Raw genomic sequence first — 25,651 nt, forward strand, 5'->3', positions numbered from 1 at the left:
CGGTGAATGAAATATATGCAATAGCTCCGAGCGTAGCTAACAAATTAACTACTGAATCAGCTATGGAATTAGATTAAATTGTATCATCAAGCAAGTTTTAAATCACTTCGGGGCTCAAATACTCACATTCATTGTCTTTTGTTTTTTAGCATTTGAGACAATTAAACTGTTCTTAGTTCCTGTCGTATTGGCCTCATTTTCCTTTGATTAAAAGAATAATAATATTAATCAAAGAGAAAAAAAATCGAGTTTATCTACTACTTTGACTGATTTTTGTAGAACAGACCTTGATTAACGGTCATTGTCTACGCAATAGTGTATAAGCAAAGCAATATATATATATATATATATATATATATATATATATATATATATATATATATATATATATATATATATATATATATATATATATATATATATATATATATATATATATATATATATATATATATATATATATCCAATTTATTTCAAATCACTACATAAATCAAAATTGATTATCAAATTATTCAATAAATAAATTTATCCCCCAGCAACGACAATCAAAAATCAATAATAAAATTAAAATCATGTTGATTTGAACTGAAAGGAATGATTTTTTTTTTAATAAATTGCATTCAAAAGATATCTCGATGTCGGTGTCCAATAGTATTAAATGACTTAGTGATTTAGCCATCATTTAATCTAAAAGATTATTTTCATTTGAAACGATAAATTTCTGCTTAATTATTGAATAAAAAATCAAGTAATAAATCAATAAATGAATTTTATTTCAGCAGTAATAACAAAAAAAGCTATAATAAGAGTAAATTCATATTCGTTTACATTGAAAGAATCCGTTTATTTAATTCAATCAAACAGTTCTTGATAATGAACTGAAAGTAAGGAGCGACCCGGCACAATCGTAACCGAAATTCTAAAAAACGAAATTTCAATAACTATAGAAAGAAAAGAAAGAAAAAGTTTATTTGAGCCCTACGGCCATACACAACATGGTTTAATGATACAACACTGCATAGAACACACACTCAATATAAAACAATACTTATTTTCATTCACTCGGACTCGACTGAGCCTCTCCCGCCTTTTTCACATATCGTGCCATTTTGCATATGGTTCCAGGCTTCGAAGACCTCAGGATATCAAAAAAAAGATGCATCAGAAGAAACAAACAAAACATGATAGATGCATCAGAAGAAACAAACAAAACATGATAGATGCATCAAAAGAATCGGATTTTTATACTGATTTAAAATATGTAAGTTTCATCAAGTTTAATCATACCTATCAAAAGTTACGAGAAAATTTATCTTATTTTTGAAAAAAGGGTAACCATCTTTAAAAGTCATATAATCTCAATGAAAATCACACTATCAGATTCAGCGTATTAGAGAACACTAATGTAGAGAATTCAAGCTCCCATCTGCAAAAATGTGGAATTTTGCATTTTTTGCCAGAAGAAAGATCACAGATGCGCTTTTCTCAGGGGTGATCGTATCGACCCGGTGGTCCTAGAATATTAAAAAAAGGCTCATTCAAACAAAAATTAAAAGTATTAGTGCCCTATTTAAGTGACCAAAAAATTGGAGGGCATTTAGGCCCCCTCCCACGCTCAGTTTTGTCCAAAATCACCGGATCAAACTTTTGAGATAATCATTTTGTTCAGCATAGTCAAAAAGCTAATAATTATGTCTTTGAGGTTGATTTATTCCCCCACAGTACACGGGGAAAGGGCTGCATGTTATGAGCTTTGCCCATTGTTTACATATAATATTGGCTATTGGGAAGAATACAGACGTTTTCAGGGGGATTTTTCTGGTGGTCGGTGGAGGAGGTTACGCGAGAGGATCTTTCCATGGAGGAATTTTTCGTGGGGAAAGGGAATTTTCTATAAAGGGGGTTACCGGATTTCCCAACATTATTTAAAAGACGATCAGAAATTAAACATAAAAAAGGTTTTTCAACTGAAAGTAAGGAGAACATTAAAACTTAAAACGAACAGAAAATATTTCGTATATGAGGGTGTTAAGCCCCCTAGTCAATACGTCACTCTTGACGCTAAAGTTTTTTTTTTAGTACTTTCAAAAGAGTTATTTATTCTAATTAAACGGCCTTTGTGATTTAGGGGTCATTTTTAAAGAGTTGGTCGAACTTTGGCGTAAGGAGCGAGGTATTGACTAGGGGGCGAACCCTCTCATAGACGAAATAATTTCTGTTCGTTTTAAGTTGTGATGTTGCTCCTTACTTTCAGTTGAAAAAAACTTGCTTTTTTTTATTTAATCACATTCAAGGATTGTCATCAATGCTCTGTATTATTAAGGCCTAACGTCATTTACCATTAAAATATTCATGTCATGCAAGTTCTTTTAATTTATTGAATAAAAACACTAACCAATAAAACAATGTAATAAACAAATCTATTCTTCAGTCATGATAACAAAACATCAGCAATAAAAGTAAATTCAGGTTGATTTATTCTGAAACAATCAATTTTTTTTTTATAAATGACATTCATAAGACTTGTGGTCAATTTTAACAGTATTAATGCCCTTTTTTTATTTAGCATTCATTTAATTTAGAAGACTCATTTTGATGTGGAGTCATTAAATTTCTTATAATTCGTTGAATAAAAACAAATTCTATGGTAAAACTATCGAATAAATAAATATATTCTTCAATAGTGAGCATAAAGCAGTAATATCACCTTTCGTGTTGATTTATTTCAACAGAACTGATTTTTTTTTAAATAAATGGCATTCACAAGAATTGTCGATGTCAATGTTCAATAGTATTAAGGCCTTTTTGATTTAGGATTCATTTAATTTAAAAGATATCATGGATAAAAGTTCTCACGACTACGCAACACAGGGGGTGTTTTTCAAAAGCAATCAATAGACATTCAGAAGACAGATCATTTTAGTGTCGTTTAAAATCGTTCCGCTTAGCAGGTTTGAACTGAAAAGCTGTATTATGGACAGTAAAGTATTTATAGTTTTATTGCGGATTTACAACTATAATTTACTGACTTGAGGAAAATAGGTATGCTAATGGTCTAATATGCTGCAAAGGCATGCGATGTTGGATGTATAAAACCTTACTTTGGGGATGAAGATTTCCAAATTCATTCGCGAAAAGAAATTTAACGATTTGCTTTAAATCAACTACAAATTTAAATAGAATCCATTAAAGTGTAGAAGTTACTTCTTTACTCTGGTCAATCATCACAAAGTGCAATGTTGCCACTCTGTAAAAAATATTGGTACTTGTGTATTATTCAGTTAGGTTCTTTCGTGAAAGAAACTACGATGCAGGTACATTTTAATTAAATATTAGGCACTTGTTCATTACTCAATTGATTCAATTCAGAACACACTCAAGAATTCTAACGACACCGAGGTACATCCCGCCATCATTTACAATCATATTTAATAGAGTACATCTGGCGGGCGGCAGTAAAGGCTGAAGGAAGACCTCCTTTCAACGCGATTCTTCATGACGTTTCTGTGTTCTGGGTACAGAATTCTAAGTTGTAAGTTTACAATTTTCCCAATAAAGTATTATATTTTCATCATATTTTGTTTTATTTCATTAGCTTTATCAAAAGTTTGGGATATATATTTGCACATTGGGGGGTCGGGGTGCATTATATCAAATACCTAACTTAACCGAACATAACCACCTCTGTATATAAATATTTTGTTAAAATGTACCTGCGTCGTAGTTTGTTTCACGAAAGAACCTAACTTCACTTATCGAGTGTGTTCTGAATAATACACAGTACCAAAATCTCACTGTCCGGAAACCATAGAAAACCACTATATGGAAAATTTGATTTCACCATAATATGTTGCGGAAACATTACAACAAGTTTTTGTTACGTATTTAAGTCGAGAAAATTCCAAAACCAGGAATTTGCTTTGCCAAACAGTTTATGATAAAGAAATGCAAGTAGAGAGCAGCCTGTGCCCTCAAATGAAACTCCAAAAAGGAATTTGAAACCAATATGTACACAAAAAGAATCGGCATTTCATGATAGTTCGAAGTGGGTAAAACCTGCTAAGCTAAAAATACCCATCAAAAACTTGTTAGTTTAAGTATAATTTCTTGGTTTCAGAAAAAGGGAGAGAACTCTCTTTAAACTGATAAGATCTTGATGAAACTTGGAAAATCAAATTCTGAATCCTCTTGAAGAAAAAAGAACCAAGACCCTAACTATAAAAATGTGAACTTCTGTAATTTTTGTGTCTTCAGCGTGTGTTTATTTGCGTGTTTGTTTCTCTTTTGTCTTCTTTTTCGCCAAAAAGATTTCGCCTAAAAGCTTTGAAACTCTAGGCTTTTATTATTAACAACTAGTGTAGGTTTTACTGGCCAGGGCCTAAACACAGAGGTGAGCAATAAGTAAAAGAAAAAAAAACAAGTGTTACGCATATCCCTTTTTTATAATTAAATAAAAACAAGTTTTTTCAACTAAAAGTGAGGAGCAACATTGAAACTCAAGATGAACACAAAAAAGTCCGTATATGATGGGAGTTACCCCTTCTTCCACCCTCCATCCTTACGATAAAGACTTGAAGTTATTTAAAAACACTTTTCATTAAAATTATACAGTCCTTGTGTTTAAGCAGTCTTTCTTAAAGAATTGTGACAAAAATTCGAACTTTAGTGTAAAGAGCCAGGGTTAAGAAAGGGGTACCTCCTCTCATGATTGGAATAGTTTCTTATCGTTTAAAGTTTTAATGTTGCTCCTAAGTTTCATTTGAAAAAAAACAAAACATTTTTATATAATTTATTTCTGACCGTTTCAAATCATACCAGGAAATCCCCCTCCAACATATTCCCTGAAAGTCCCTCCGGAAAATCTCCTCCCCATGGAGAATTTTCTACGTGGGAAATACCTCCGAAGAAATTTTTTCGAAGCCAAATTAATTGGCCACGCACTTTAATTTTTATAATGTTATAATGTTAATTTTATAATGTTAATAATTTTTATAATAAAAAAAAAACCGAAAAGATTAATAATCTAATTTGCATTGAGGGCATTTTGTTTGATTAAAATAGGCAAAACGTCTATGATAGCTTGTTTGGCGTACACTTAACTTCCTATATACCCGTTTTCTTGAGTACTTCTAGTTATTTTTCTGTCGAATTTTTCATGCCTGGCCAGTTTGGTGCAAGCTGTCTTGTTCTAATTTAATCGCTATACAGCTGAATTATAATTTGTATGAATTAGAAGGGTGCCCATTTAATTTTTTTTAAAGGAAGAGGAAACCTGTAAAAAATCCTTGGAGATGGAACCAAATATACGAAATAAAGAATTTTGCCAAAAATTGTCACATTGGTTTCCCACTTTTAACAAAGGATCTACTTTTCTGTATTTAAGAAATCTAGGAAACGAAAATGCCCCTCCAAAATTATGAAAATTCGTTTTTGAATATTCAAAAGAAATTCATACCCCCTTATGCTTTTGTGAATTTGGCGCCCATGTGTGGGGCACAGTAAAGGCTTACTTTAAGCTTTATGAACCTCTCCGAAATACAATATAGTTCAAATCTTAGATAAAGGCTCGTTTTATGAGCAGTTTCACACCTTCCCTAGTCCTGGCGGTTTTCAAAGATTTTGTGTTGCCCATCTTTCAATGCCTACTTTCAAATAGAGCAATAGGGCAATGTTGTACAATAATGTTTTTAATTCTCATAATTTATAAAATTGGCCTTATTATACTTCTGCAAGATATATAGCTAGTGCCAAAAAGAAAAAGATGAAATATTTTCATCCTGATCCAATTAAGCTGTGGGAACTCTAACCACTGACTAGGATGTGACAGTACGCCCGGAAAATTGTAAAATTCGACAATTAGAATTAACCCGACATTAGCGTCATCACGTTGAAATTAGTATTAATTCGGCTTTTTATTAGCAGGAACTCCTTTATCAAAGTATATTCAAATTCTCTTTGGCAAGACAATGGGATTTGAATACAGAGCTTTTGATTGCCATGCAATTACACAAAATTTTTACTGAACAACGGGGAGTATAGTGCATATATGACAAGACAATGGGATTGGGGCTGTCATGAATAGATTATTCATAATCATCATGAATTAGTTTGAAAAATGCCTAATTGTGACCAGGTGGCTTGCAGGGACATAATCAATATCCTCACTTCTTCTCAAGCTCGTTTTGAGTAATAAGTTGCTTCTAATTTGATTAAACTACGTCAACGCTTGCCGACAATCTCACCAGAATTCCGTTGAAGCCGAAAATTTGCCTAATGAAGGGTATCGTTCTATACCAAAGGAGCCAAGCTCACTGCTTTGAGGAAAAATGATAGACAGATATATCCATATTAAAGGCTTCATCTCCCTGACGACGAATCCTGATTGATAGTATACAATCATATGACTATTTTCTAAAAGTCTACATATATTTTCATTAATTGATTTTTTTCTGGTGATATAGTTGTTTTTATTGGCACCTATTAATCATGGACCTGACTTAGGCTATTTCATGGATTTTTATTTTGGCCTTTGGTTGTTTTTTCTTGAATTAGTCTCTTCTTTGCTCTCTTTTATCCCATCTGGCCTTTGTGGCTGTATCGGGGCTTCTTCCATTCTCACTAGTCGTTGAATATGGTGAAAGTTATTGGTTCTATCTGGTGCTATACGCAAGAGTTGGGGGTGGTTCTGGCCATTGAAAGTTGTCGCACCATCTTTTTCGAGGTCAGCCATGAGGTTGTGTGCCATGTACCTGTCCTTCAAATTTGATTTTTGGGAGTTGATTTAATACTATTCATCGGATATGACCAGACCAGTGAAGTTGCTGAATTCTAACTCGGCCTATGATAATGCATGAGCAGTGGAGGAGTTTACGGAGGTCTTCATCGGATACTCGATCAATTTAGGTGATGCCTGCTATGCGACGAAGGCTTTTTGCAAATGCGGAGATTCAATGTTCGTCGTCAGCTTTGATTGACCAAGTTTCGCTTGCATACATAGCAATGGGGATTAGGGGATAGTTAAAGAGTCGGAACTTCAGTGATTTTGATATTGATCTACTTTTCCATACAAATTACTGGCTCCTAAAGTTGCTGGTTGCAAGGCAAATTCTACACCTAATTTATTTTGAGTAATCATGATTGGAGGTTGAAACACTGCCAAAGTAGACGAAAGATTCTGAATTTTCGATTTGCTCTCCTTTTAGGGTTAGCTGTATGGCTCTGGATGCACAGTTTCTAGATACTGGCATGACCTTCGTTTTGGCTGTGTTCACAACCATCCCGAAGGCTTCGGTTACTGAAATCGGCTCGTTTGTGTCTGTTGACGCCTGGAAATCTTCTGTCAATCCCCCAGGTAAGATCTGTCAGGGATTTCAGTCGGTTAAGTAGGATTTTCATGAGAATCTTCACCGGTCGGCATGTCATGCTAATTGGTCTGTTGTTGTTCCGTTACGTTTTCACCCTTTTTGTAAAGGGGAATTATAGCTTTTGCCCAGGATCTGGGGAAGTGGCCCACTTCCACAATGCCTATCGTGACTTATGATTGATGTGTAGTAGTTCTTCTGGGGTTTCTGAAATTAGCTCGTTTGTATCTGTGGACGTCTGGAAATCTCCTGTCAATCCCTCAGGTGTGTGAACATGGCTACTGAAAAACGAATAAATGTCTTTGATCAAGGCTGTCATGTTTTCAGGGACTCCATAATGCAGACGTATGTGCCAAAGTCCGTTGTGCCATATTAAATCAAAGTCGTGTTTAGAGTCAATAAAAAGTAAGAGCAGCTCTTTTGTAATGTCTATAAATTTCTCCGTCAATTGCCGGGTGGAAAATATTTGATCTATAGTAGATTGATCTCTATGGAAGCAGGCCTGATTTTCTCCTCTAAGGTGAGATCTGTCAGGGATTTTTGTCAGTCAAGTAGGATTTTCATGAAGATCTTCGCCGGTTAGCTTGTCATGCTAATTGGTCTGTTGTTGTTGTTACAATCACTTTTTTCACCCTTTGTGTAAAGGGAGCCAATCATGGTTTTCGCCCAGGATCTGGGAAAATGCCCCGCCTCCCAGATGCCTGTTGTGGCCTACGATAGATGTGTAGCAGTTCTTCTGGGCCCAACATAAGCGCCTCTGACTGGATACCATCCGGTCCAGGGGCTTTGTTTGTCTTCACGGATTGTATAGCTGCAACTACCTCTTTTCAAAACGGTAGTGGACTTGGTTTTACTGGGTACTACGGTAGTTAAAAAGACAGTAGGATATATGGATCAGGGGTTATTGTGGGGTTCAGTTTCCGGCAGAAGTGTTTCTTCCAGTGTTAACAAATCTCCTCAGAATCTGTAATGAGCTTTCCCTGTTTATATAGCAGGGTTGTTGCTGCTGCGGATTTCTTTTTCGATAGCTCCCGTACTTTTTGGGCATGTGGTGGCTGTCACCTTTTTTAAAGGTGGCTCCATATTCAGGGCACTTGTTGTTGATGTATTGGTACAGAGCGTGTCGTATTTTCTCTCTACTAGACGCTTTAACCTCTTGTATTTGTTCTGGCTTCCCCGGTCTTGTTTATTGGCGTGATTACGTTTTTCAGTACATATATCGATGATTTCGGGTGTGATCCATGGTTTATCAGAGTGGGACTGCACTCGTAAGATTTCATTGGACGTTTCTCTGATGATAGATGCGCTTTCATAAGCCAGACAGCCGATTTCCTGTGTGGTTGGGACTCGTGTGAACTGCATACTTGACACCTTATTCAAGAAAGATGTTTTATGCTTGTTCTGTGTTTTGATGCTTTTTCAGCAGATCGACCCGATATCTTGGGTAGCTTTTCTTGAGCATTTGGGGCTTTCGGAGGCACATACTGAGTTCTGAAATGACTAGAACATGGCCTGAGTAGAAATTACCAACGGCTAAAGATACTATATTCAGTATTGATGACTTTCAACGCTTGCGACCATTACGTGGTCAAACATGTTTGAGGTCCGGCAGTCTGGGGATTTCAATGTGACTTTTCTGCATCCTCAATGTCGACACATTGTTTTGGGAATGACAAGTCCGTTATCAAGACATAGATTTATGAGCCATCCCCCTAGGGTTTGTCACCTATGTCACAAATTATCTATTACGTCTTCTAAACCTGCATTTGATCTTACGACGATGGGGTTGAAGTTACTAATCACGAACAGACATCTTCCTTGGGCACCTGGTCTACGTTGTGTTGGAGTCGACCGTAGAAGTCTTCCGATTCTTGGTCACTCCGGGTGAAGTCAGGAGCATAAACATGGATGATGGACGTGTTAGCAATGGATCAATACGGGTGGTAATTATACGCTCTGAGAGTGGATTTATGGCAAGTAGATTTTTTTTAGCTCGTTTCGAAATTAAAAGACCAACGTCTTGACGGCAAACACCATTGCTTCGTCCCGAGGTGATGAGTGCGGTGCCGCTTATAGTTTCTATTGCATTGAAAGGAATATGGGTCTCTGATAGTAATAATATCCCATGGGTACAGTTGATTTAATTTAAAGTTAATTTCTTTTTTTCCTGGTTTAGCAAGTGTTTGTACGTTTAGCTTTCCAAGTGAAAGTGATGTCATTGGGGTAAATATTGGTGTCTTCTCCGACTGGAGAATCGTCAAATCCTATAGATAATCATCGGTTGCACCGCACGCGGTAGTCAAAAGACTAGCGTCATCAACAATATCATCATTTTTACTATTTACAACTTTACATCTCAGATCGTCGGTTGCCCCAGACGTGGCAGTATAAGTTCTTATTCTATTTTTCGTCATTTCATCATTATTTAGAAGAAAAGGAGTCTTGTGGCTGTTTTGTCAGGACAAAAGCAAGCCATTCCTCTCTACCCTTAGCAGAGGTCACTGTCAAGGGTTCTGAACCGTCCGTTCTTCACAGTTGTCCCTCTAGGAAGGGATCCTCCCGTTGAGTGTTCCTCGGCACCGAGCAATTTCACCCAGTGCAGGGGGAAGGCTTATAACAACCGGCAGGTATCCACACGCCGATGGTCTCTATACGGTGTACGTCTTAGAGGCCTTCCTCTTCCTATGGCTGTATTTATGACTCCGGGCAAGGGTGTCCCAGTTTCGATTTTGGACCCCCAGGAACTAGACCCCCTTGGTTGACGCCTCCTATGGATATGTCCTACATATCTGTAGGTCGCTCTCGTACCCGCCACCTAGGAACGCACTGAGTGACCTGGGGGAGGCCCCCTACTAAGAAGATGACTCAGTAGGTGCCAAATAAAGGAAATAGTTCTTTCCTATATCACATTTTTATTCTATAATCTAAATGGTCTCACTACTTTTGCACTATTTTTCAATTTTACTTTCTGTTTTTCTTCTTTTTTTTTCAGTCACATCTTCACAACCACCTTGTAATTCACAAGAAGGAGCTCCAGATTTGGCTTATACTTTTACAATATCGTAGAGCGTGGCCTCTTGTGCTGGAACTGCTGACTTGAAGCTATTATGCCCTGTCTGTCATGTGTGCAGCCGCCTTTGTGACCCTAACTTAAACCCTAACCAAGGTAAAGCCATCTAGTTGATGAAATCCATGCAGTTAGATCACCCCGAGAAGGGAAGAGAATACTCAGTGGGGTCAATAAATGAAAAATCAGCGGGGAAGGGGTGTAATTTTCAATATTGTGGGGTGGGTAAATTTAGCATATTTTCCATTGCTTTTGAAGAAAATACCCAAAAAAATACTTTTTTATGAAAATACCTAAAAGGTACGATCTTTAATCTAGAGGGGGGAAATATAAGAGGGCATGGCCCTTCCCTCAATGTACACCACTGGGACATTGGCCAGAAAAGTATGATAGCTATCAGATTTGTTTGATATTTTATGTCATTTTTTTTTTTTACGAGCCCCTGCTGCGAAATAAATTTCTTTGTATGTACCCGAACTAGTGGTCTCAAACAAAAAACAAGAGCAAATACAGTAGCATTATTTCATGTTTATATTTTTAGCTGCCTAGTAAAACTCTCTCTTCGTATTTCAATACTTTTTATGTAGACTCCTATTCTGTTTAATGGAAAATGATAAAAACTATACTTTATCATTTGACAGTTTTTGGCATATCACGATGATGTTTTAGCAAAATTTTGTAGAAAAATCAACCGAAGGACTGTAAATAAACTGCACGAAAGATGCACGTTGAGCTGCCGAAGATATCTAAACTATTAACTAAGACACAAAAATAATCAAGTATTTGAAGATAAAAGCAACTTTTATCACATTTCTGACTTTCTAGAGAGCTTTGTTTGCAGCAATCCAGGCGACAGACAAAGTTCCTTCTGACTAGAAACACACTATCCTTGAAAGGATCTTCAAAAAACGGGACGCAATTCTCCCAGGCAACTGACGCGGAATGTGCCAGCTTTCTATACCCAGGCAATCGCTGTCACACATTTTACTGCAGAGAATCAGCTCACAGATCGACTAACACCTCCATGGTTAGAAACATGGATTCAGACAGTGTCGTATCCGAACCTGATATTACTTTATGGCTACTGCCGGAAGAAAGCGTAGAGTGGTGATCAAAAGTCCATATGAAATTCACAATTTTGAGAAGGCAGTCAATTCAGCGGACCACCAGAGTCTGTGGAGTATCCTACTGCACTACGGAATCCCAGAAAAGATAGTACTGCTGATCCATGCTCTCAATGAAGACAATGAGTGCTGTGTAAAAACGCCAAGTAGCCAAACCTGTTTCTCCAGCACTCTGTAAGGAGTTAAACAAGGCTGCGTCTTGTCGCCACTACTCTTCGTAATTGTAACTGATTACATAATGTGAAGTACCAGCACAGACGGCATCCAGCTGAATCCTGACGTACCCCTAAGCGGTATAACATTCGCCGGTGACATTGCCATACTAGAATCCTTCAATAAATAACTTAAAAATTCTTTGACCCCGTGAGGGAGAGAGGCTGTATGGTTGGCCTAGAAATAAATATCACAAAAAAAAAATCTATGGCACAAAAGACTCAACCTTGAGAATCGCTTGCAGAGACCGACAATCAAAACAATTCATCCATTTCAGATACCTAGGAAGCATAATTGAAAATACAGGATCTACCACAGAAGAAGTGCACAGAAAAACAGGATCTACCACGAAAGAAGAAGTTCAATAGACTACGGAAAGTTTGCGGTCTCAAAGCTTTTTTCTACGGCAGAAATGGCGACTCTTTAATAGCAACGTCACGACAGTTCTGCTTTACGCTGCCAAAACCTGGCAATTGAACCAGGAACAAAAGAGGAGAATCCTTGTTTTCGAAAACACATGTCTCAGAAGAATTCTCGACATTCACTGGCAGCAAAGAATAACCAATCAATTCATTCGTAATAAAACGGGCCAAACCCTCTTGACAGATGTAATACGAGGCCATCAATGGAGATACCTTGGCTACATACTACACATGAACGATCCCCGACTGCCGAACTCAGTGCTCCACTGGCAACCATCGGGTACACAATACTGAGGCAGACCCAGAAACACCACGCACCGAACATATCAGACAGATCTGTGAAACTTAAACAACTAAATACAGCCTTAATGGGAGGATACACTGACAGTGGCAAATTAGCGGGAAGATCGGTGGCTCCTTCTTGATGCCATGGGTGCCTCTGGAGGCACAAGCTGGTCTAAGGTAGATAATTTGAAGATGAATACACAATTAGCAAAAACAAATTTTTGATAAAAGTTTAATTTGGCATAATTAATCGTTTCATTAATTTAATCCTACAACAATGAAACAGAAGACTGCGAAGGAAAATTTACGATTTTTCTACTGTATTTCCTTTTTGAAGATTCGTTAAAAAGCTAACTTTTATTTCTAAATACGTTAAAAATATTTTGTTTTTGATTTTAATATTAAACATGAAACTCTTATAAGATTTAGTCTACGTAGTAAAAGCAAAAAAAGAAAATACGGCAATGGATTTTTCAATCCCTACCAGCGGTACTGATCTCCGTTTCATGGTCCTTCAGCCGGGAAGTGCAAAAGCGGGTTGCGGGCCAACCGTCCTGTGCTTTCGCACACCCTTCCTGTTTACCTTTCCCAGATTTCTCCAGGTACCCATTTACAGTTGGGTCGACCCTTCCTGAGCTTACAGAGCCGCGCCACTGACCCCGTAACGAGCGACACCAGGACTCGAATATCTGTCCTCTAAGATAAAGTGTCTCAAGTCAAGCGCGCTAACCACTCAGCTACGACGACTATAGGAGTCTACGTAGTAATACAATTAAACCCATTCTGGGGTTATTGAGGGTGTCGTTTCTACACGATAAGCTGCTGAATAAATTCGTTTTCCAAAAATTCTTATAAAATTACCACTGTGCCGCGCACATTGACTAAGTAATAAGAAAACATTTTAAACAAATTAGCGAAAGCTCAAGATCCGTTAATCTATTCGATTTTTTAGTTTTGACGAATAATATTCGGTTGAAATGCACGAACACTACAAGAATTTTTATATGCGACATGATACGGATACAGGAAACAATATTCGAATAATAATTCGGTTGAAATGCACGAACACTACACGAATTTTAATATGCGAAATAATACGGATACAGGAAAAAATGTAGATGGTGGAAATGAAGTGATCCATTGGTCTACAAGATATTTTTACAACAATGAATAATATACTATCACCAATTTTGGTTTTCAAAACGGTCTTTGAAGAATGGTTTTAAAAAGCATTAGTCAAACACTTTCATTTGAATGACAGCTGTTATTCTTCGTTTGAAATAGCTGTTTCAAGAGACAGAATACGCCTCTTTTATAAACATTCTAGTTCTAATACTGGTTAGTAAAATAACATTAATATTTAAGAGATCAATCCCAAATCGTGACTTGGATTAACAAACTTTTGTTTCATTATTTATCATTACCAAAGGTGCAAACATAATCATCATCGAATGAGCAATGGAAGAGCGCCAATGCATCTTATTTTTAGGGGGGGTACCCATAAGCAGCAAAAAGATTGTATTTATACCTCAATTTTTCTTTGGATCTAATCTAAAAAGCACATTTGTCCTACTCTCTGGAGGCGTGGACACTAATGTCGGCAAAAATTTGAAGCCTAAAGGCTTTGGCATCTTTCATTGGCGTATCTAACGAGAGGGACTTTATCCTCCCCCTCCCCCTTTGAATATGCAAGATGTTTCATGAAAATATACTTTTGAATGAGTAATAGCTCTTCAAACATTTTATTCGGTTCCCCTTCCTTCTGAAGCATGAAACAGGTTGGATCCCGAAGACATCGTTTCAATTTCGAAATGATGGCTGGTAGGACTAAAAAGTTTCCTCCCAGGGACAAGGGATGCTTAAAACGTTGCTTGGCCTTCGATGTTGGAGGAATTTACCATTGTTAGCACAAATTGTTATGCATTTCTACCCTTGGAGGTGCGGAATGACCCCCCGCGTGGTGATTTCCAAAGAACATTTCTGGGAACTAGTCTAAAATTTGTATTCTCACAACGTCCCTGATGTCTTTTGAGTTCAAAACTTAAAATCGGCTAATGTCACCTTTTATACAATATGCCCATAATTATAACAAGTTTCAATTAAGTGCATCTCCTATCCTACTATTTTTACCTTAAGAAGTGTTTAATATGTTAAAAATCCCTGTTATTGATCTTCTATTTTTCTTTTAGTGAGGTGGGCTGCTAAACTCTGAAACTTCTCTCTTCGTGGTGCAGCAAAACATGTTTTCAATTTTTTAAACTTAATAAATGTTTTAAATCAATAGCTTAAATTTACAGTGAACCTAAGATTCTGCCATATTGGCAATTTTGTTTTGTTTTAATACAAAATTTGATTTTTCCAATTAATGTAATACTTTTTCGAGTTAGATGTTTTTTCTTATAGATTTAAGTTGTTCCCTAATTGAAGCTAGATATATTGTTTTTTTTTTTCCAAATTCATTGCCATACTTGTAGAGTTAAGGCGGGTTTTCAATTTAGGTTTAACAAACAGATACACCACCGCGTGGTAGCTTGTTGCTGGTGACGAAAGGATCTCATCATAGATTATTCGATATTTTTTGAATGATTAATTACATAGTAATATTTATTAGTTTACGCATGTCGAAAGTTTTGGCGCTAGTCAGGCCAAAATGGTAGAAAATAGCGGTCACCGTTTTTTGGCATGATGGTGCTTCTTTAATTGCCCAAAGAATGTATTAAAGCATCAAATTTTCTTTTAATGAAAAATATTCATGTTTTCAACAAAAATTGGCTTGCCACGATCAGCCCTTTATGCATGGGTTACGTTAGAATTATCCAAGCACTCGAGATTTAGTGATCTGTGCATATTTTCATACACATTTGTACAGTTTTTCTGACTTTTTATTTCGCCATAGTTTAAGTTGCTCCTCTGAAATCCCTCTCCCCCCTCAAATCTTAAATTCTTGTGTAAATGTATATAGACGAGTATCTGACAACAGCGTCAGCTTTAATTCAATTTGGTATATCTCTCAGTGTGCATCAATATCATATATTCTAAATTTTCATCTTTCCTGTTGCCCTTCTCCTTAGTCTTAGTTTAATTAATTCTTGCTTGGAAAAGCTCTTTCGCAGGTGACTTAGTTAGTTATATTACTTCTAACTACTACTACTAGGAACTCACTGCAAAACCAAGCCACCTGATGCCAACACAGCTGCGCACGCTTCTCCTCTATACCAATATATTCAAAGCTCCTTCTTCATACCCTCCCAAGAAGTTCTCATTTCCCTTTTACTTTTCCTGAATACAGCCTCCCGCCCCATTCAGGGACGATTTGCTTTTTGTTTGGTCCTAGGTGATTGGCCAGCAAGGACGAACATTTCTAATTTTTGTAAAGTTTTGTGCACTGGAAACTGTACATGTTATAGTCGAACGTTCAAACGTGTTAGTGGTGTAGTTTTGCACTATAGATTTCCTACTGACGCTAGGCCAAACAAACATAACGGATACTCTTATCAATTCTTCTATAAGTTTGCCTTTTTCAACAGTAGAACAGAACAACAAAACAATTTAGGGTCAAACAAGGCAATTTCTAAGTACAAGCATTTTCGTTTTACAGTTTGTTTTTTTTCAGCGATCATAAATAAAGTGACTGACTCTAAATGTACTTTGGAGGCTTCGTATTCTTCGATTCTGTGATACACATGTCTCAGACCGTCTCATCTGGTGCAAAAACTTGACTTAACTATTTTAACTTGCAAAGCAGTTTTTTCGACACGAACGTTAGTGGGAACTGCTTGCGCATGGATACTGAGTAACAGTTGATTCCAGATTGCCTCAGACACTACAAATATTAGACGTGTACTCGAACAAGCGGGGAGCTTGGGAAGTTCATTTAAAATCAGCCTCGATAGCCTTCCTGCGAAACCCAGCGCCCTAGCAGACGACCATATCACTAAAATTAAAGAAAATCAGATAGCCGACGATGGCACCGCAACCCAGTTACAGAGGACAATCACCGCTTTTTCTTGTCCACACATATTACTCGAGAATGCCAACCCCATGCTTATCAATGCAAACCGAAGCTTTGGCAACAAAGCTTGCCAGGCTAACAGCTTACCATCAAATATAGTTTTTCTCTTTGTTTTCAAGTTAAGGCAAGGAAAATAAAGAACAAATACCTCAAATAGTATTTACATCACACCCAGCCATAGGTTCCTGTGAAATGAATGTCTTGACAGTGAAAATTAATATATTTTCAAAAATATTGTTTCTTCAAACGAAGGGCCCTATTACTTTACAATAGAAGGAAAGTACCGCGACTTTGCTCAGTAACCTGCCAGGCTACCATGGGGCCTGTTGCCACAACAACATTATCCATTCTACACGGTTAAACTATAAACATTCTTACAAGGTAATGTAAGCTATGGTGATAGCAAGGCCGTATCCAGGATTTTCAATCGGGAGGGGGTCAGTATTTTTGGCCTATATTGGGTTAGATAATCGTTATTTGTCTCAGTAAGCTAAATAAACTTCTTTTAAAAGAATGTTAGAAAATGTTTGTTTAAAGAAGTATTTGTAAAGCTTTGGATCTAAGTTGCTTCCCCCCCACACAAAAAATCTGCTCTAAACAGTTCATTTTATAAATACTTCTTGTGGGAGTACTCTTTAGAAATGCTTTGTAGATTTATGAACAGGCACAATCGTGTATTTTGAACCAAAAAGATTTCAGATAAGGGGATAGTAGTTATGCCTCGATCTTTTTAAGCGGGCCCATCTCCTTCGAAATCTGGTCCCGATACTTTTTTTAAAGTTTCCTCAAGACACAGGTGTTATTAATTTTCTAAAAGATGGAGTTGCTTATTACATAATAGGGGGTGTTTTGTTCGAGATTTCTTTGATTCTTATGTTTAAAAACCAACAAGAGCTAGGAAAAACTTTCAAGGGCCGCTAGTTAAGATGCGAACGTACTTGTAGGGATTGTTTTCTTCTAGAAACTCTTCAAGACATTTGCAGATGTTTTTAAGATATGTTTTCTTCAAGATATTTTCAAGACGGTTTCTAAGACATTTTTCTTCAAGAAGTTTTTCAAAACGTTTCAAGACGTTTTTTAAGACATTTTTCATCAAGACGTTTCAAGACATTGGTAGGACGCATATTAATAATGCTACAGGAGCTATACACCTTTTCATCGAAATTAAGTAGCCCCTCATTTATAAGACCATCCCCTAAGCACTCTCAAGGATCAATGAACTCTTTCAAGACCACCCCCTTGGGCACTCCTGAGGATCAATGAACTCTATCAAGGCCATTCCCTTAGGTAAGATCAATGAACTCTTTCAAGGCCATTCCCTGTCAAGGCCATTCCCTAAGGTACTCTTGAGGGTCAATGAACTCTTGTATAACCGATTTTTCTGGTCCTGAGTGTTAGTTTGGCAATTATATAGCCCCAAGGTACTCTTGAGGATCAATAAAATCCGAACAAACCTGGATAAGGTTATTCTAATGGTGTACTGGAAGACCAAGTAGATCTGAACAAACCTAGCAATGGCGATTTCCTAAGGCGCTCTTGAGGAACAATGGGCTCTGAACAAACACGGACAAGGATGTTTTATCTTTTTTCATACCATTGCGAAACAGATTGCGAATGATCTAACATGTTTGCTTAGAATTTTCCAATAATTTCAGAAATATTTCACTGGTGTAGGATTTGAACTGGGGACTCCTAAAGATGAAGGAATGATGTGCTATTTAACTGAACTAACAAGTCGATGCTGATAAATTTTTTTTAGATGTACATTGACCAAACTCTCATATATTACCTCATTAATTAACTATTCAATGAACTGAGTTTTATCCTATTAATACGTCTGACCACGCCCGTTGAATCTGTGAATTATTTGTCTAGTGTAGCAACCAAACGTAAGGCCAGTGATATCCTACAGTAAAAGAACGATGCGTTGTCCATCTGAACTAACAAGTCAATGATATTGTTTTGTTCTTAGAAACACATTCTAAGCAATAGGTTTCGTGCAATTTTTATGCTATTGAATTGTGTGTGTTTGTATATAATACATCATCTTTAATTTAAAATTCACCCCTCCCTACTAGCCATTGGTGAGCTTTTTGAATTATTTTGTGTCTGGACTTTCAGTAGACAATATAGAGCAATCAGAAAACTAAAAAACGCATAGAATTGCCTTCGGGTGGTTTACGATCCTAGTCCTTGAGGCGAATGTTTGAATTCAATTTTAAATTCAATCCGTGGAATTTTGAACCTGGACTTTCAGGGGACGGTAAAGAGCAATAAGAAAATTAAAGACCCATAAAAACTGCCTTTGGGTGGTTTACGAGCCGAACCCTTGAGGTTTAGACAATTTTTTTCGCATTTTGATTTTATTTATTTATTTTTTAACTTAGAATTTCTATTCCACTTTTTTTCCATGTCTTAAAGTGGCTTAAAATCTTTGATGAACATGGTTTTTGAATTTTTTTTTATTGGCCGTCTTAACCAATAAGTCAATGAGTTGCTATGCCATAGAATTGTATGTGTTTGTATATCATACATCATCATTACTTTTAATGAACATTCCAAAGCAAAATTTTTATCAAGAAAGTATCTGAAGAATGCCTTGGGAATGATAACATGTATCAAAGGGATGTCACCGACCAGCCACAGCGTGGTATGGTGGCAGGAACTGACATGGTGTATCCTGAGATGGTGGCTTGTGAAAACACGAACCGATGGACTTAAAGCATAATATTTTATCAGATAATACTTGAAAATTGCCTTAGGAATGATATTGTGTACCAAAGGGATCCCAGGGTCAGTCATAGTGTACCATGGTGGCATGACCTGACAGGGTGTAGCACGAGGGGGTTGCTTGAGAAAACACAAACCGATGTGTTGAAACCCTGATTTTTATCATGAAAATATCTATAAAGAATTAGAAATGATGAGGGCCGCAGAATGTGCGGCTTGCCTTCCATAGTCTATCGCGGTGGCGTGAATTAACATGGGGGACATCACGTTGGTGTTGATTACTAAAACACATATCATTGAATTTAAAGCAAATTTTTATTAAGAAAATATCTGAGAATGTTATAGGAATGATACTATGTATCATAGGGATGTCATGGACCAGCCACACTGTGGCATGGTGGTGAAATTTAACATGGGGCATCACGAGGAATGGCTTGCAAAGAAACGAACCAATGGATTTGAAGGATAATTTTTTAAATTAAAATATCTGAAAAGTACCTTTGGGATGATAATGTGTGATTTTGCTAATACCATGATTGAAAACAATACAATATAGCATGCAAACGCATCTAATAGAGCAATAGAAATGAGACATCTTCATTAAAAACCTCTTAGAAATATCTCTTCAATTGGCTTAAGTTAAGGTCTAATAGTATCCCTCCCCTCTCTCCTAGAATTGGTTTCTAGGGCGGACCAGCCACATATTGCCAAAGTGGCATGTTTTGAATTATGTATCACGAGGGGTTGGCTAGCAGAAACACGAACCGATAGATTTAAAGTAGTATTTTGTCATAAAAATAACTTAAAATTGCCTTTTGAACGATAATATGTGCGGGGATATTACGTTCCAGCCACATATTGTCACGGTGACGTGAATAAGCATAGGCTTGGCTCAAAGAAACGAGGCATTTTCGTTAAAGCCTCTGATAAATAACCAAATACACAAAAATTTCTCTGCATAAAGCGTAATACTTAAGGCTCATTCAAAATGTGATTTTACTAATATCAAGTTTTAGCGTAATACAATGTAGCATGCAGGTGTGTCTAATAGAGCAACAGAACTAAGGCGTTTTAATTAAAACCTCTCAGAAATATCTCTTAACGTGGCTTAAATTTTCTTCTAATAATAACCCTGCCCCTTCCCCTGGAATTGCTTGCTAGGGTTTCTGCCTTTCTTTAATTCAGGCTTTTTGCTTATGTCTTATCTCTTGTAAACTTTTTCACGGTTTGTTTTTCCTTTTTTCGGTTTTAAGCACTTTTTTCTGTGATTTCATGATTTTATGAAGTTTTTATTGATAAAACTTGTATGTGCAATCAAAAGTATGTGCATTATAGATTTGTTATTCCAGGATGAATCTTCAATATATAATCACTTGTGTAATGAAATATCTAAGGTCAATGCCATGTAACATCTCACTGATTCAATACCTAACCTAACCTGTCTTATTAATAGCATTGTAACAAGCAGGTGCGCGTCAAATGTAATCAACTTCCATTAATCGATTTTGTCCCCTGGTTGTCAATTATTCCAGACATAGGAAACACGCAATCAATAGATTTTTCAAAACGTTTCCATTAAAAAGTATTCCCCAAAACAAAATATTGGGAAAACTTTCTTGGTCCAGCTGTCTAGAGCTCCATTCCTTTGAGGGGAAATCTTTTTTGATTTCCAAAGTGGACAAAAATCTTTGGATTATTAATGTTCGCTGAGAAAAAAAAATCTTGGAAAAATGGAATCTTGAACAAAAAATTTAATTCATGAAAAAATGCCATGAAGGAAAATGAAATTCTGAAGAAAAAAAATCTCTTAAAGTATTATGTAGCATCTCACGTGTGCATCGTCATTATGTAACACCCTAAGGGTGTGTTCTAATCATTTACAAGCGGGGGTTCCCTTGAGGCCTGGAGAAACAAGTCAAGCGAGAATGCGTCATCCTTAAGACAGATGACAACCAAAGAAATCTTGAATAAACATATCTTAAAGAAAAATTTCTTAAAAACGTCTTGAAATGTCTTGATACGTCTTGAAAAATGTCTGAAAGGAAAATGTCGTGAAAACGTCTTGAAAATAATCTTAAAGAAAAATGTCTTAAAAAACGTCTTGAAGAACGTCTTTAAAAACGCTCCCTTTTACGTAACACGCACATTTGCATCTTTACTAGCGGCCCCTGGAGGTTTTTCTTAGCCCTCATGGGTTTTCAAACATAGGACCAAAAAAATCTCGAGCAAAATATCCCCTATTATGCAACAGGCACCTGCATATTTTAGAAAATTACTAACACCTGTGTCTTGAGGAAACCTTAAAAAAGTGTTCGGACAGGGATTCAAAGGGGTTGAGCTCCGCTTAAAAAGATTGAGGTATCACTACTAGTGATTTGTAATAGTTTTAAAATTACTGGATATCTTTGGATTTTGCATGTATTTTGACCAAATTTCTGCTTTAGCAGCACAACGTGACAAAATATACGCTTTTTTGTGGTGTGATCTTCTTTATTTGAAAGGGCAATAGAAATCAAATTCTCTTCCTAAGCCATCCTTTCTTAATTTTTCACAGTCACTGAACCCATATGTTCTCCCAGAATTAAATCAACAAATAAATGCGTATTCTTAACAACCCTTAGAATTAACCAAAAATGTAATCTGATTTATGGCTCTCTGACATGTTGAGTTTGAATGTATAATCGTCATTTATTTCACTCTCCCTTTTGTAGGTGTTATACATGCAAATTATGCTATAATAACTTACGTAAAATTTTCAAAAATAGAATAAAATTTGATATAGACAATGTTTCAAACTCATGTGGAGAGTTTTGGTTTATCATTAATTTTTGAGAAGCATTTATAAGTAAACCCGGAACAAAACGTTTTTTTGCTTTTTTACTCTCTTTTTTGAAGAAATTAAAAGTGGTCAAATAATTTACAGATCATACTACTTCTGCAAGGCAAGTTATTCCTGTCCCAATTTTGGTCTTAAAAATGTTATGGACTCTCGTCGGGAGCACCAACGCCGTACTGCGTTTAACGATGGCTACGTACCTGGTGGCTTAACATTGCTACCTAGGGATGACAAAGCTTAAGTTTCGGTAAGCTTAAGCCTATGAGTTGATAATTCCCAAACACTTCTTTTTAATCAGGTCTAAAATATTATACATGGTGTCAGTGAGGTAAGACTCACAAATTAGTCTTTATAAGATAGTGTGAATTCAAAGTCCCTCTTTTGCTTCCTTTTTTCTACTGATTGTAAATCAGTATTTCTGTTATTGTTATGCAATTGTAATCATATACTTAACATATGTGGAACCATCTGGGGAATAAACAACGTCAGTCCTAGTTTGTTCAACTGGAAATGGGTTTTCCAATTCCCCCTTAAAGTAAATAGTTTTTAAAATAATCATTTTAGTTCCAGAAGGGGGTGGTTGAGACAGCAGTTGTGAATCTTTTGTTTAGTGATACTGTTAAAAAGGAAATGGGGATAATAAGGGAGATTTAACCATGTTTTTCCCCAAGGCTTTCTCATCTACACGAACTCTGGACTACACGGCTAATCCACGGACTCTATGTTCCTTTTTTTGTCCTTTGTCTTGTAAAAGCAAATCTAAGCAGTATTTTTTTTCTAAGGTCAAGCCACGTATGACATGTGACAAGCCTTATTCATTATATTTCAAAAGAAGACAAGTCTTTGTGTTTGTTTTTTCTTTCCTTAGAAAGAAACGAATGACACTAAAACCTTCACTAAATAAAAATTGCCTGCGTGTGAAGGGACCTTCCATCTTCATGACTAGCTCTTTGCACTGAATTTGTTACTGCTGTGTTGAAATAGTAAAAATATGATCAGTTAATAAATGGAAGTGTTGTCATGTACTGGTAGCCTTTCAAAAATATCGAACAGAAATTTATAAAGCAAATGCGAGTAAATAGCCCTTTACCTTCTAAACGTGTTGTGATAAAAAAAGGAACTTAACCTATTATCAAATTGTTCTAATTTGAAACATGGGGAACAAGGCAAACTTAAGCGCAACGAGTTAGGGTATAGTTGAAGATAGTCGTTCGAAAGCGGCTTGGGCAATTCATCAGCTGGTTTACCTCTCTGAGTAATTTATCACTATTTTTAGTAATTTTGTATATTGCCAAAACAAGAAAATCACTAAATTAGCACATAAATCACTAGATTATTGAAGAAAATCACTAAATCAACCAAAAATTTACTAAAATCTAAAGATTTTTTTTCACCGGGTGGCAACTCTGTTCATAAGTCCGGCCAGCTTACAATAAACAAAGCTTATGAGAGTATTCAAATAATGTAAAAACCAATAAGGAAGAACAAATGAGCATTAACTAAGCTTAAAACTGACCGACACATGGACATTTGAAGTCTCAAAGTAACGTTAATCATTGAATGAACGAATTTAAAGTTGGACTTAAAGTTGGAAAACCCGATAATTTCAATATTTACAAACGTGAATTTAAGCTTTCACTTTACTGACAGTGGACTAGCCAATATTAATCGCCTTTGAAACCAGGTCAAACAGGAGATTTGCCGGCTTACAAAGCAGCCCCTGGCAAAGGTATATTGAAAATTTACAGAAATGTATAATGCACTAATACCGAGATGTGATATTTAGTAACAATAGAAAATTTAAAAGTCTGATACAACATTCAAAACTCTGATTTAAGCTGCGGGGTAGTGCACTAATATCGATTAGAAAATACTATTGAAAGACTAAAAGTGAAGGAGTCGTAGTGAATCTTCTCTAAGACAAGGACATTTCCAGGATTTTTTTTTTTTGGGGGGGGGGGCTACAAAAATTCAAGAAAAACATAAAAAGTTTGTTACATTCATTTTGTTTTGTTTTTACGAGCTAGACAAACATGTCGGGAGGGGGAGGTTCAAACCCCCCTGGATTTGGCCTTACTCTGAAAAAAATGTCAGCAATAGTAAGTAATTACGATCATATTTAGGAATAAATGAAGTTCTTTACACCTAAAACAGCTCCTTTGGCCACAGCGGCGAGGATTTTTTTTCAAATAGGGGGAGTTGTGGCATGAAAAGAACTTGCAGAGAGTAATCACATTTACTGTATTATAAAAAAAAGTACCTTCGATGTTCTTTATTCACAATGTATGACACACAACTGATTGACGATCGTTGACACATATGAAAGGAATTGTCTAAATACCAAAGAGTAACTGAATACTAGTCAAATATTATTCAACTACCAGACTATCAAATAGAAAAATTAGCAAAAGGCTAATAGGGATCCGTGAATCAGTAGCGTGGGTTAATCGACAGAAATATAAATGCACGTGAGTAGGCCTTACCAAAGATACAGAGCGTGTAAGGGGCTGAGGGTAGGCACGACTTTCCAAATTTTATCTCACCGTGTATCATTCCACGCAATTTGCAGGTTCAAATCCTCATGTCACCAAGACCCAAGTCCTGGCTTGGGCAAGGTAAGTGGTTTTACCTCTGCAAGCTCAGCTACCTGGGGCATGGAGGCAATGGGTCTTTGAGACCTTAGAATTGATTCAGTTAGTCCCACCCCTCCATTAAGTAAATAAGTTAGAAACGTTACCATTAAAAATGCATGATGTTTGTATTTGAAGAACCAGGCACGTGTCTATCAGCATGTATCTGAGGTTAAATTGTTTCAAGGAGGTGGGTGAATTTCAAATATGCCTCCAATTCCAGCCCTTTCAGTGTCAAACTCACTGACAGTAGGCATACTTTTGATTCCTAATCAAATTCTCCATCTTTAGGAACTCCAATTCTGATCCTTTTATCGATAGATTAACGTCCGTCTACTACTGTAAGTTTTGACATGAACCTATCTAATTTTTTGGAATTGCATATATTAAACTTGAGAAAAGTATTTCGGAAAAGGAGATTCAGGGAGAGGAAATCCATGAAAGGAGATTTTCTGAGAAGATATTCGGTGGAATAGGGTCGAGGACACTGGTGGTCGTAGGCATTTGGAAGGAGACCACGTAGATTTTTAATTGCTAGTGCTGTTTTAAATAATAAAAGATTTCGTGCCACAACAAAGTACTATTAAGGCTCAATTGAATGTTGGACAAAAATTTGTGATATGGCCTATTATTTCGTAAGTACTAAAAGTGTAATGTCAAAACTGCCAATTTTATGAAGATAGCCTGCCAGACAACTATAAAAAATGTAGTCTATAAAAAACTTCTAATAAACGGATCGGACGCGTTGATCTACATGACATGTACAGTAGACTGCTTCATATTTGTACATATTTTTTTAAGAGGGAGTTAGTTGGATCTTTTCGAGGAATGGGAAGTCCCTAAAACCTCTGGAACAAAATTAATGACTAAATTGCCTTTTTTTGTGAGAGGTCATCGATACTTTTCTACTGGGAGGATGACCTAATTACCCTTCTTCTGTAAAGAGATATATTTATAATAAATTTTAATAA

General features: G+C 36.4%; 2 long non-coding RNA genes across 3 annotated transcripts in view; one reads left to right on the top strand and one right to left on the bottom strand.

Annotated features, from left to right (window-relative positions):
• Positions 1-950: 950 nt before the first annotated feature.
• The window catches only part of LOC136025236 (uncharacterized), a 74,270-nt gene continuing 49,569 nt past the window's right edge, over positions 951-25,651 (bottom strand). For both annotated transcript variants that reach the window (XR_010617041.1, XR_010617040.1), the window contains one exon: positions 951-1,514. This is a non-coding gene — a long non-coding RNA (uncharacterized LOC136025236). The remainder of the gene's footprint in view (positions 1,515-25,651) is intronic.
• LOC136025235 (uncharacterized) lies at positions 10,106-24,775 on the top strand. Its single transcript, XR_010617039.1, has 3 exons — positions 10,106-10,527; positions 22,138-22,297; positions 24,620-24,775. It is a non-coding gene; the product is annotated as an uncharacterized LOC136025235 (long non-coding RNA).

This window comes from Artemia franciscana, chromosome 3 (genome assembly GCF_032884065.1).
Source record: "Artemia franciscana chromosome 3, ASM3288406v1, whole genome shotgun sequence".
NCBI lineage: Eukaryota > Metazoa > Arthropoda > Branchiopoda > Anostraca > Artemiidae > Artemia > Artemia franciscana.